Below are 12,055 nucleotides of genomic sequence, written 5' to 3' on the forward strand. Positions count from 1 at the left end.
CACCAGGCCCCCACCCATGTCTCCCACCACCCCCACCCCCCCAGTCACCAGGGGCACCCTCCACCAGGCCCCCACTCATGTCTCCCAACACCCCCACCCACCAGCACTGGCCAGGAGCGTGGTCTCTCGTGTGTGAACGCGTGGACAGCCTGATAGGGAGTGAAATCCCACACGTCAGCGTGTGAATCGAGGAAAGGCCCTTAGCGCGTAAACCCGTCAACAGCATATGCGCGCCTATAGTCACCTGCACGTGCAGGAAATTGTTGCGTGACACGTCCCAGTGTCAAAGCGTGTGATTGGTGAAAATGGATCTACACGCCGAAGTGACAAAGCGTGTGATTGGTGAAAATGGATCTACACGCAGGAGTGACAAAGCGTGTGATTGGTGAACCTACACGCCGCGTAAGTGACGCTGTACGTGTGGGCCTGTATATAAGGTACATGTAGAACACCATTTCCTTGTACGTGCTTTTCGTGGAGAGCGAGTGGGTGAATTCTGTACTTCTTGTCGTTTCACACGCGATTTACTTCACAGCGTTTCCAGTTCGTACTCCCTGTTACCTCTGACAGCTTTTTCTCATTTTTTCCTCTTGTACTGGTTTACCTGGGCCTGTTCCCTCAAACAGTGTCCCCTTCTACTGTTGTCATGTCTTCTCAGACAGCGTACACATTTTCTTTTGGCGGGGGTATTGCCAGCCAAACGCGCTCATTTTTCACGCTCTTTTACCTGGCAGACGGTGAGTCACGCACGTATCCAACTTCTGTGCTTGCCCCGTGTGTAGCCTACCCCTTCAGAGGTCATTCTAGGCTGCGTGTGACACGCATACGTTCATTCTTGTGTTACTGGGTGCCACAGCGTAGTGCAGGTTTTTCTTTCTGCACACGTGGTCTAGGAGGGGTTGCGTGCACGTCATCTCCCTTTTTTGGGCCTCCTGTGCGTTGCGTGACCCGTCATCTTTCCCCAGGGGTTACAATCAGCCGTGCTAGAGCACTAGGGTACAATTACCATCTGGTACCCAACCCCTTTGACCCTCAATTACCCAGGACAATTGTCTACAGCCACTCCCATACGCACATTAATATCAGTGCCATGGCTGGGAGGCGAGGATTCCGTAAGGGTGGCAAAGGTGGAAGAGCCACAAGTGGTGGCCGTGGTGGATCCGGTAGGGGACGTGGTCGTAACTTGCAGGGTGAGCCTGTCCCCCCATGTGTGGAGGACCAGTCAAGGGCACCCATCATCCCCCCCTCCCCCCTCCCCTCCTCCCGTTGAGGCTGAAGTGGCTGACACCATCCATGCTCAGCCCTTGTTGGACCAGCCCATTGTGGCACCAGACCTGGCTGACTCCATGGCTGACTTCCAGGTCAGCAGGGCTACGACACGTGCGCTGGTGCACGTTGATGCTATCATGCCACGTGGATCTGGGGCAGCAAGGTCATCTGCTGCCCCAAGTAGGCAGGGCGGAGCGGCTGCAGGGGCAGCTGCAGGTCCATCCACCCCAGCTCTCATACACCCAGCCAGGACAGTGTCCGTCCTAGTCCATTCTGCTGACATTCCCCATGACACCATTACACTTGAGCCAATGCCTGCACCAACTCCCATGCTGAGTGTGCAATCCCACACACCTGATACAGAGCCCACCAGGGCTCCTGCCCCTAGTGTCCAGAGCGGCGCAGGACACTCAGGATCACCACCACCTTCCAAGCGGAAGAGGAAGAGTGCTCGTCCGGCACAGGTTGATGCCCCCGACACGGCTACACAGTCCGGTCCGTCGAGGAAGCCCAGCTTCACGGATGTGGAACTGAATGCACTTGTCGAGTATGTGTCCGGACATGACAACGAGATGGTCATTGTTGCAGGATCCAAGACCACACCTGCACAACGCCAGGCACACTGGCAGACCATTGCGGACATCGTAAGTGCCCTTGGAATCGTGAGGCGCACAGCCAATGATTGCTACAAGCGCTGGAATGACCTAAAGCGCAGGGCAAAGAAGAAGCTGGCCTCAAGTCATGCGACAACTCTAGTGACTGGAGGTGGGTCTCCAGTAGAAGACATGGAACTCACTCCACATGAGTCAGTCGCTGGGACCTACGTCACGGAGGGAACAGATCCAAGGCGTGGGAGATCTGCCTGATTACGAGGCATTGTCCGGTGAGTGCACATGCATGTGTGTGTCATCCATGTGCATGATGTGTGTGTGAGGGCATCTGTTTGTGTGCCAGGTGAGAGTGTGTGCGCCTGAGTCGAATGGGTCAGCCATGTGCTTCATGCAACACATCCTGGGCAGCTGCATTTCGCCATTGCAGTATCCCTTCTGCCAACAGTAGACATCTAGCCCAACAGCACCCAAGTTGGCCTTGAATTGTCACCTTGCCACTATATTGTTGATTATTTTCCTATGTTCAATCAGACAGATTGTATGCATTCCACCACTTATACTAGGCATTCCTCAGTCCTCTAGTCACATGTATGGCATGGCCATGGTAAAGTGGAGTTACTTTGTTACCTGGATATCATATGTTCACACATGTCCCTGTGCAATTGGACCATATTGGACTGGCATCTCCAGGTGATAAAGCAGACCTGTCAGAATTAGAAAAGCTATTGCATGTGGGAACTGGACAGAATGAATAAGTGCTGCCCTCCTCTCCATCTACACTCAATAGCAATGGTACATGCCATCTGTGTGATGGCATGTGTGTGTCACCTGGCAATCACAGGGCAATGTGTGATGTCACTGCCAGGCAGCATGCATGAAATGTGTTCATCTTCCATCTTTGTGTAATGAGTGTGTGCCATTTGCCTGCCCTTCATACGCAGTGAGGGTGCATGCATGGGAGGGTCTTAGTCATGTGGGACATGTGTCAATCAAGTACTGGTTCTCTTGTTTCACAGCCCTCATTGTGTGCCATGGTGCTAATGCGGGTTTCCATTTCTTTGTCATTATGTCATTGCAGGGGAAGACGCACCTGATACTGCTGGGGTTGTGGAGATGGTGCAGAGCCAGGAGGGGTCCGAGGGCCGACCAACCACCAGTGAGGGACGTGGTGTGCTGGTGGCTGAAAACCCACAAGTGCTGCAGGTCGTGCTCTCAAGGGGTGTCTCTGGCTGCACCTCCCCCGAGCTGTACTCAGCTGTTGACTCGGATGATGAGACCTACGTGCCGTCGCAGGTGAGTGTTCCAGGGAGGGAATCTGTTCTGTCCCACCCACCTGCACCAGGGTCAGAACCCTCAATGGGGATGTCAGTGTTGGCAGCTAGGCCTTTGGTGGTTACGGATGCAGGGTCACACTCCGCGACATCTGATCCTGTTCCTGGGCCAGCAGATCAGAGGGGGAATGCAGTCCTGCAGCCTCAGGCAGTGCCGGCACAGCAAGGCGCAGTCCGCCTTGCCCCAGACAGGTGTGGTGCCCGCCGACGTGGTGGCCGTACGCCACCTGGCAATACCGTATGGGAGCAATCCATTTACGGTATGGCTACCCAACAGGCAGCATCATCCGAGATGATGGCTCAGGCCATGGATAGGGTGGCCACTTCCATTGTCCCCCCTGAAAGGCTGATGGAGCGACTAGAGCAGGCAACCGACTCCATCTGCCAGTCACACAGGGAGGACATGTTGGCGTCCAACAGGGACAGGCGGGCGGCACTGGCGACTCTGCAGGAGGCCATCTCCATAGAGTCCCAGGGCCACAGGGAAGCCCTGAGGCAGGAGCTACATCAACTCAGGACGACTCTTGTTGAGCTAGAGGCTTCAACACACCAAAGGACAGAACAGCAGCTGGAGCGTCTCACCCGTACGCTCTCAGCTGAGATGCAAGCAACGAGGGCGGAGGTCCGGGCATCCCGTGAGTTGTTGCATGGGGACCTCCGCACCCTCATCCTCCAGAACGAGACCTACCACACCCGCATGCTTGCAGCCATGGAGGAACAGAGTAGGGCCTTGCGTGGGCTGCCTCCCATAGTGCAACCACCTCCGGATGCAGCTGCACAGCGTGATAATAGCGACAGCAGTGATACTCCCACAATAGGGTAGCCGTGTGGGCCATGAGCCCATGGAGGTGTTTTCTTTTTCTCAGGATCCACACAGGTGGTTTCTGGTGCGCACCCTGACCTCAGACCTCCTGGGTGGCCTCCCCAACCCCCCCGGGCCCTTTAATGGCCATTTTTGACATTGTTGGCTTCCGTGGTTCCTGTGGGCATACGCTGCATTGTGGCTGGGCACATGCAGGCTTGTCATGTATTAGGTTCAGATGCCTGGGTTTGAGTCACACACACCCCTCCAGCTTCCCGTTTCCATGGGCTTGCAAAGGGTGTGCCCAAGTGACATTGAAGTACATGGTGACATTGGACTCCCACTACATGTGTGGGTAGTCTAGTCAATACTGTGTATACATTCCTAGTGCATATTGCTGTTATGTTGTACACTGCATGTTGCATTGATGTGTAACTCATCATCTGTGTCTGCCTCCCAATTTGCAGGTCCCTTCCTCATGTCTACACAAGGCCCTCTAGTCTGGAGATGGGGTCCTTGTTGGCAGCAGTGCACCTACAACTCTACATGGCACCAACACTGTTCAGTTGGAAGTGGTGGGAGTGCAGGCATATCCAGGTGGTGAGACAACTGATTTATTACATTACTGAAGTCATGTTTATGGTAGTACGTGCTCAAGTATGTTGTTTGTCCTGCATTACAGTGAGCATTTCAGGTGTAGGAAGTTTCAATTGGGGACACTGTACATCGCAACACTTGTCACGTTGTGGGGATTACTTTGTTTACCTGCACATAGCATGACATGGCACGGTGTGTTGTGTGGCGGTGCTGGGGATGGGTTGGGTGACATGGCACTGTCCTCTTGTTGCATTTAGCAAGTGGGTATTAATTTTGGCTGCTTGAATGTGTTCCTTCACAAAACTGCATTGGTGTTGTGTGTGGGTAGGGATGCACACATTGTAACACTTCCAGGTGAACAATCTCAGGCTGATATGCTTTTCACGGTTGAATCTCCAGACATTCAGGATCAGTGTCAGGTTGAGTCATCATTGATTGTCAGATGGAATGTGCCAGGCCAGTGTGCACTCCACAGGGGAGTGAATACTATGTGAAGTAATTAGCCACTAGCTGTGTACGGGCTGCCTCCCCTCGTGCCCTTTCCCCTCCCATGCGCAGCGGATGTGCATGTGGTTGGGGATGTGGGGCCACCACCATGTCCACGGGCAGGCCCCGGCCTGTTGCAACGTTGTGCAGGACACATGCTGCCACTATGATCCTGCACACTACTGGGGGAGCGTATAACAGCTGCCCGCCAGAACGGTCAAGGGCGCGAAAGCGTGACTTTAGCACTCCGAATGTGCGCTCCACTATGCCCCGGGTTGTAATGTGGGCTGTGTTATATCTTACCTCGGGTGGCGTGGTGGGGTTCCGAATTGGCGTTATCATGTGGGGGCTGAGAGGGTAGGCACTGTCCCCTGTGGAGGTGGTGATTGGTATCATTGGTGGGGTTGTGACCTTGCTCAGTATCCAACATGCATGCATGTGCAGTGGCATACATACTCACCGAGAAGCCATGTATCGCCATGCCGCCCAGCATCTATGTCCCGGCATAGGGTGGACATTCGGTAAATGAAGCTGTCGTGGGTGGACCCGGGATAGTTGGCATATACTGAGGTGATGATTCCCTTGGCATTACATACTACCTGCACGTTGATGGAATGCCAGTGCTTGCGGTTCCTATAGATGTGCTCAGATGCCCTGGGGGGACGTAGAGCCACATGGGTGCAGTCGATGGCACCTAGCACTTTGGGGAATCGTGCCACTCCGTAAAAATCCAGGGCGGCAGCATGCATTTCAGCAGGTGTTCTGGGCAGGTATATGTGCCTGCGGACTGATGGGCGTGCAGTGATGATGTCCAAGACCTGGTGTAGGCAGCGTGACTGGGTGGCCTGTGACACCCCACCCACTATGGCACTTGTCCGCTGAAATGATCCAGTGGCTAAGAAGTGCAGTACATTGAGGACCTTCTCCAGGGGGCTGAGTGCTTGAGAGCACAGGGTGGGTGATGTGAGGTCATCCTCCCACTCACTCACCAGGTCCAGTATTATGTGTGGTGGAAACCTGTACCTTCCATACACCTGGTCATCAGGCATCCCGAAAAGGCTGGTTCTGGGTGTGAATATTCTGGCCCTGACTCTCCTCCTCCTCCTCCTTTGGTAGCCCACTGCCACTGCTGCTAGGAACGGTATGTTCATCCTGGCATCTGGCTTGTTATTTGAAAAGTGCGCAAATTAATGCTTTGCGCGTGTTCTAGGCGAGCGTGTGACCTGCGCACCCCTGGAATCTAGTTCCCACTCCAATAGCGTGTGGAAATTCCCACGCAGCAGCCATACAGGTGCGCTGACGTACTTGCGTGTGTAAGTGCCCGCGCACCCCTGAAATACACGTACATAGGCCAATCGCGTGTACACGCACTTTTGTCCAATTACACGCAATGAAATACACGTACATAGGCCAATCACGCGATGACACTCTGACGTGCAGTATTTACACGTGTGTTCCGTCATCACGTGCTGAGTGGGGAACGCCCGTGCGGGTCACGTCAGACGCGCTTACGCGCTGAGGGACTCTGGTCCAATAGAATCGCGTATGCGTGCTGACGCGCTTACGCGCTAAGGGCCTTTCCTCGGATTTCACGCTGACGTGCAGGATTTTCACGTGCCAAATCACTCAGTATCAAGCTGGCCACCCGAAAACACACGGAACACCACGCTCCTGCCCAGAAGGCCGAGTTACTGCCCCCCAGTGCCCCGAGCAGCCTCCCACGTGCTATCTCCTGCTGCCTGCCTGCCTGCCTGCCTGCCTGCTGCCACCGTGCCCTGCCATTTGGTGCCTGCACATCAGCCATCTGCAGGGGTCCAGTTGCTGTGTCCACCCCTGCTGGAACTGAAGACTCCCAACTGGGATTACATCGCTCCACAGCCCAGCCCCAGGACCCAGTTGCCCACCCACACCTGCCTCTGGGGTTGCCATGTCGGGCACTTCCACATCTGGCACCAGTGGCAACCCCAGGCCAGAGGAGCAGAGGGGCACCAGCTTCACTGCCACCGAAGTTGGTGTCCTGGTGGAGCATGTCCTGGGGCAGTATGATGCCCTCTTTGGATCGTCCCGCGCCAGCAAGGAAGGACGGGAGAGGATCTGGGCCGACTGTGTGGTTGCCATCAACGCGGAGGGGGTGGCAACCCGCAACGTCCAGAAGATCAAGAAGCGCTGGGAGGACTTGAGGTCCAGGACCCTTGTGAAGGCCCGGCGCCTCGTGGAGGGGGGCCGGGGCCGCATGAGTTCCATCCAGAAGAGGGTCCTGGAACGCGTACGCCCAGCGCTCCACGCCCAGGTCCTTGAGAGGGAGGCCCGTCTGGAGTTGAGCGGTATGTGTCCAAGCATTACTGTGTGAGACAGGGCATGTTGCGGTGTGCTGGTTCTATGATACTTGCCTGTATGTGTGCCATGGGCCATGTATGCATGTATGTGTGCAGGGACATCATGGTAATGCATGTGCGACCAGTGATGTGTGACCCACATGGTTGTTGCATGTGTTGAAATGCGGCATGGGGAGCCCTATGCAGATTTTGGACATGAGAGCATGCCAGTCTCTGTACCTGGACATGGATGGGGGTGAAGGATGGGTGCTGATGCCAGGTACATATATGGTAGCCATGTCTGTGTGCCTGACCTGCGTGTCTGTGACTTGTGCATGCCATGGATGCATGACACATGTGTGTGACAATGCACAGATTCAGTGACGCACCCAACTTACCCTTGTTTCGCCTGTGTTCGGTGTGTTTGTGGCCAGATGGATGTGACTGAGGTGAAGTGTGTGCATGTGATATGCATGAGCCATGATGCATGTGAGTTACATATCATTGAATGTTTCTAGAGTCCATTGGACATGCATGGAAATGTCCATGGCATGCACCATGCCTGTTACTGTGTGTGTTTTGCCTGGACTGACCCATGTGTTGTGGAGGGACATGATGGAAGTGTACTTTGACAGTGGTGCTCATCTGCTATTGCTTCCTGTCTAGGGGACCATTGTACAGTAGCCTGATGCTTGTGTCCTTTGTCTCCCTCTACGCAGCGTCTAGTGAAGAAGAGGGCGGAGACGGCGCTGTGGAGCAAGGCGGCGGGGATGCCCCCACGGCTGCAGCGGAAGGGGTGGGTGAGCCCCCACAGGGGCCTGCTACGGCGGGAGATGGTGAGGAGCCATCCAGGTTGGTGGTTTTCACAGAGGAGGAGGAGGCCGACACTGGTGCACACATGGGGCCTGGTGGGAGCATCCCTGCTGGTGCAAGTGGTGCAGTCCAGGGCCAGGGGCAGGAGGCAGCACAGGTCACCGTGGAGGGGCCTGTGCATGTCACTGTCCCTGACCCTGTGAGTGCACCACCATGCACCAGCAGGGATGCCCCGTCCCAGGCCCGTCCGCAGGTAGAGGGGATGTCCATGTCACCTGACTCCCCTCCACCTGCGGACGTGGTAACCCCTGGCCGCGTGGAGAAGGTCCTGATTGGGGTCGCGATGCGCACGGCTGTGATTCGTGATGACGTGCGTGCTTCCCGGGAGGAGCACGCACGTCATCACGAAGTGCACCGTGCCGACGTGGCCCAATTGGGATCGGCCATGTTCGGGGGTTTCCTGCATGTGTTGGCCAATCTGACGGCCCTCTCCTCCTCTGTGCAGGCTATCCACTGGTCGTTCTCCTTGCCGTCTTCCGGCCCAGATGCCACCAGGGCCCCCTGTGGACCTGCCCCGACCAATGCAGCCAGCTCGGTGGGGATCCCATCCCTGCCACAGTTGGGAGTCGGAGGTCCAGCAGGGGTGGACAACACAGCAAGTGGACCCCAGCAGATGGAAGATGTGACGGCATCATCGGGCAGGGCACGTGCACGACGGCGTCGGTGGTTTCCATCAGCCTGGATGCCGTCGTGCTGGCAGAGGCAGTGGCGTCGGAGGCAGCAGCGGGCTCGACGTGGGAGGCATCATGGCTCGGGGCCATCAAGATCAGAGGGGCAGGCATCGGCCGGAGGGCAGGGCAACCCTGGGATGGTGGTGTCTTCCGTGTGGGAGGAGTTTGGCCAGCGGATAGGTGCGGAGCGGCAGCGGGCGGAAGAGGAGCGGCTCGCCATGGTCAGGGCGGAGTTCTCCATGCGTCGGGCATTGAGGCGGGCTGAGTGCCTCGAGGAAGCTCGCAGGGAGTTTGAGGTGGACATGGGGTTGTCCCTGCGAGACCTCGGGGCCAGGACAGAGTCCCGCCTCCAGGACATCGACATGGAGTTCGATGATGCCCTGGCCAGCAACATCACCAAGTGAGCCGCAGGACTTGCCCGCTGCCTTTGTATATAGTTATTTAGTTAGTTAGTGCTAGGTTTCCTTTATTTATTTTTATTATTTTGGACCGCTCGGACAATGGCCACTTTTTTGTACATATATTTTTCATTAGTTAGTGGTAGGTTTCATTTTTGGTGTTGGGCTCATGGACCCTGAAACATTCCTGTATATAGTTTGTTTTTTTGGGAGATACATTTTTTTAATTTCTTATTGTTTTCACCATGACGTAATGGTTTTTCATTAATTTCCTATGACATGATATTGCTTTGGACAAATTCATTTTAATTTTTTTTCCTTTGTTTTTTTGTTTATCACTTTTGTTCTCGGACATGGACCATTTATTTACTTAGCCACATCGTTGTATGTTTGAAAAGTTCACTTATTTTTGGTATTTAATACATTTTTTTTATTTTCTTACACTTTTGTTATTTTCTCATTGGTTTGTTACATGTCATGATATGGGTTTTGACATTCACTTGCACCCATTGTGTATGTGTGTGTGACGGACATGTGTTCTTTTGCATACTTGGCATTGGGGTTGTGTCATGTGATTGCATTCACTATGTGGGTGGATGCAATCCTTGCCTGGGTGTTTGTGCTGGGTATGCTGGCCATTACTGCCATGATTGTGTATCGTCAGGACCTGGGGCCAGGGGGACATGTGTGGGGGCCTGCTGGCAGGTTCCCCACAGTGCTGGGGGGTGGGGGTGGTGGGAGACATGAGTGGGGGCCTGGTGGAGGGTGCCCCTGGTGACTGGGGGGGTGGGGGTGGTGGGAGACATGAGTGGGGGCCTGGTGGAGGCTGCCCCTGGTGGCGGGGGGGTGGGGGTGATAGGGGACATGAGTGGGGGCCTGGTGGAGGGTGCCCCTGGTGGTGGGGGGGTGGGGGTGATAGGGGACATGAGTGGGGGCCTGGTGGAGGGTGCCCCTGGTGACTGGGGGGGTGGGGGTGGTGGGTGACATGAGTGGGGGCCTGGTGGAGGGTGCCCCTGGTGACTGGGGGGGTGGGGTGGTGGGTGACATGAGTGGGGGCCTGGTGGAGGGTGCCCCTGGTGGCGGGGGGGTGGGGGTGGTGGGTGACATGAGTGGGGGCCTGGTGGAGGGTGCCCCTGGTGACTGGGGGGGTGGGGGTGGTGGGAGACATGAGTGGGGGCCTGGTGGAGGGTGCCCCTGGTGACTGGGGGGGTGGGGGTGGTGGGAGACATGAGTGGGGGCCTGGTGGAGGCTGCCCCTGCACTGCTGGGGGGTGGGGGTGGTGGGAGACATGAGCGGGGGCCTGGTGGAGGGTGCCCCTGGATGGTGGGGGCTGGGGGTGGTGGGAGACATGAGTGGGGGCCTGGTGGAGGGTGCCCCTGGATGGTGGGGGCTGGGGGTGGTGGGAGATATGAGTGGGGGCCTGGTGGAGGCTGCCCCTGCACTGCTGGGGGGTGGGGGTGGTGGGAGACATGAGTGGGGGCCTGGTGGAGGGTACCCCTGGTGACTGGGGGGGTGGGGGTGGTGGGAGACATGAGCAGGTGTGCAGGGTAGTCCCCTGTTTTGTGGGCTGCCTGCAGGGGCCGTCGAGGGTGACAGGACCCACCCAGCCTAATCGCGTGTGTAACTTCGCACGCACCCCTGTAATACACGTACCCTGCTGTAATCACGTGTGGGACTTCCCGCGCACCCCTGTAATACACGCGCCCAGCCTATTCGCGTGTGGAAATTCCCGCGCACCCCTGAAATACACGCGCCCAGGCTATTCGCGTGTGGAACTTCCCGCGCACCCCTGAAATACACGCGGCCAGGCTATTCGCGTGTGGAACTTCCCGCGCACCCCTGAAATACACGTACCCTGCTGTAATCGCGTGTGGGACTTCCCGCGCACCCCTGAAATACACGCGGCCAGGCTATTCGCGTGTGGGAATTCCCGCGCACCCCTGAAATACATGTACCCTGATGTAATCGTGTGTGGAACTTCCCGCGCACCCCTGAAATACACGCGGCCAGGCTATTCGCGTGTGGAACTTCCCGCGCACCCCTGAAATACACGTACCCTGCTGTAATCGCGTGTGGGACTTCCCGCGCACCCCTGAAATACACGCGGCCAGGCTATTCGCGTGTGGGAATTCCCGCGCACCCCTGAAATACACGTACCCTGATGTAATCGCGTGTGGAACTTCCCGCGCACCCCTGAAATACACGTACCCTGCTGTAATCGCGTGTGGACCTTCCCGCGCACCCCTGAAATCCACGTACCCGGCCAAATCGCGTGTGAGACTTCCCGCGCACACGTATTTTTTGTCAGCGTGTCCATGTTTGTGGGTACCCCTTTGCACCTCATTTGTCCTGGAGGGCCACAGTATAGGACATTCATCATGGCAGTATATGGGTGCTATTTGTTGGCGCACCTTTTGGCGCACATTTCTTACAGCCGCTGAGACGCTACCGCCTGCTTTCTTGTGGCGGTCGTGTTTGTGCCTGTGCGCTGGTTTGAGCGTGCGCTTTTTTGACCTATTCTATTCCATGAATACGTGTTGTAGACGAGCGTGTGGGCGTTCTGCGCACTTTTACCCTGTGCTACCCCCGTGATGCCCACATTTTGGCAAGTTGTTCCCCATTCCGAGTGTTACGCCCCGTGTTCCGCCTACTTTTGTTGCGTGCGCCGCGCTATGTGCGATTTTCGCTGTGGACTGTGCGAT

This window comes from Ambystoma mexicanum, chromosome 1q (genome assembly GCF_040938575.1).
Source record: "Ambystoma mexicanum isolate Mex_15411 chromosome 1q, UKY_AmexF1_1, whole genome shotgun sequence".
Classification (NCBI taxonomy): domain Eukaryota; kingdom Metazoa; phylum Chordata; class Amphibia; order Caudata; family Ambystomatidae; genus Ambystoma; species Ambystoma mexicanum.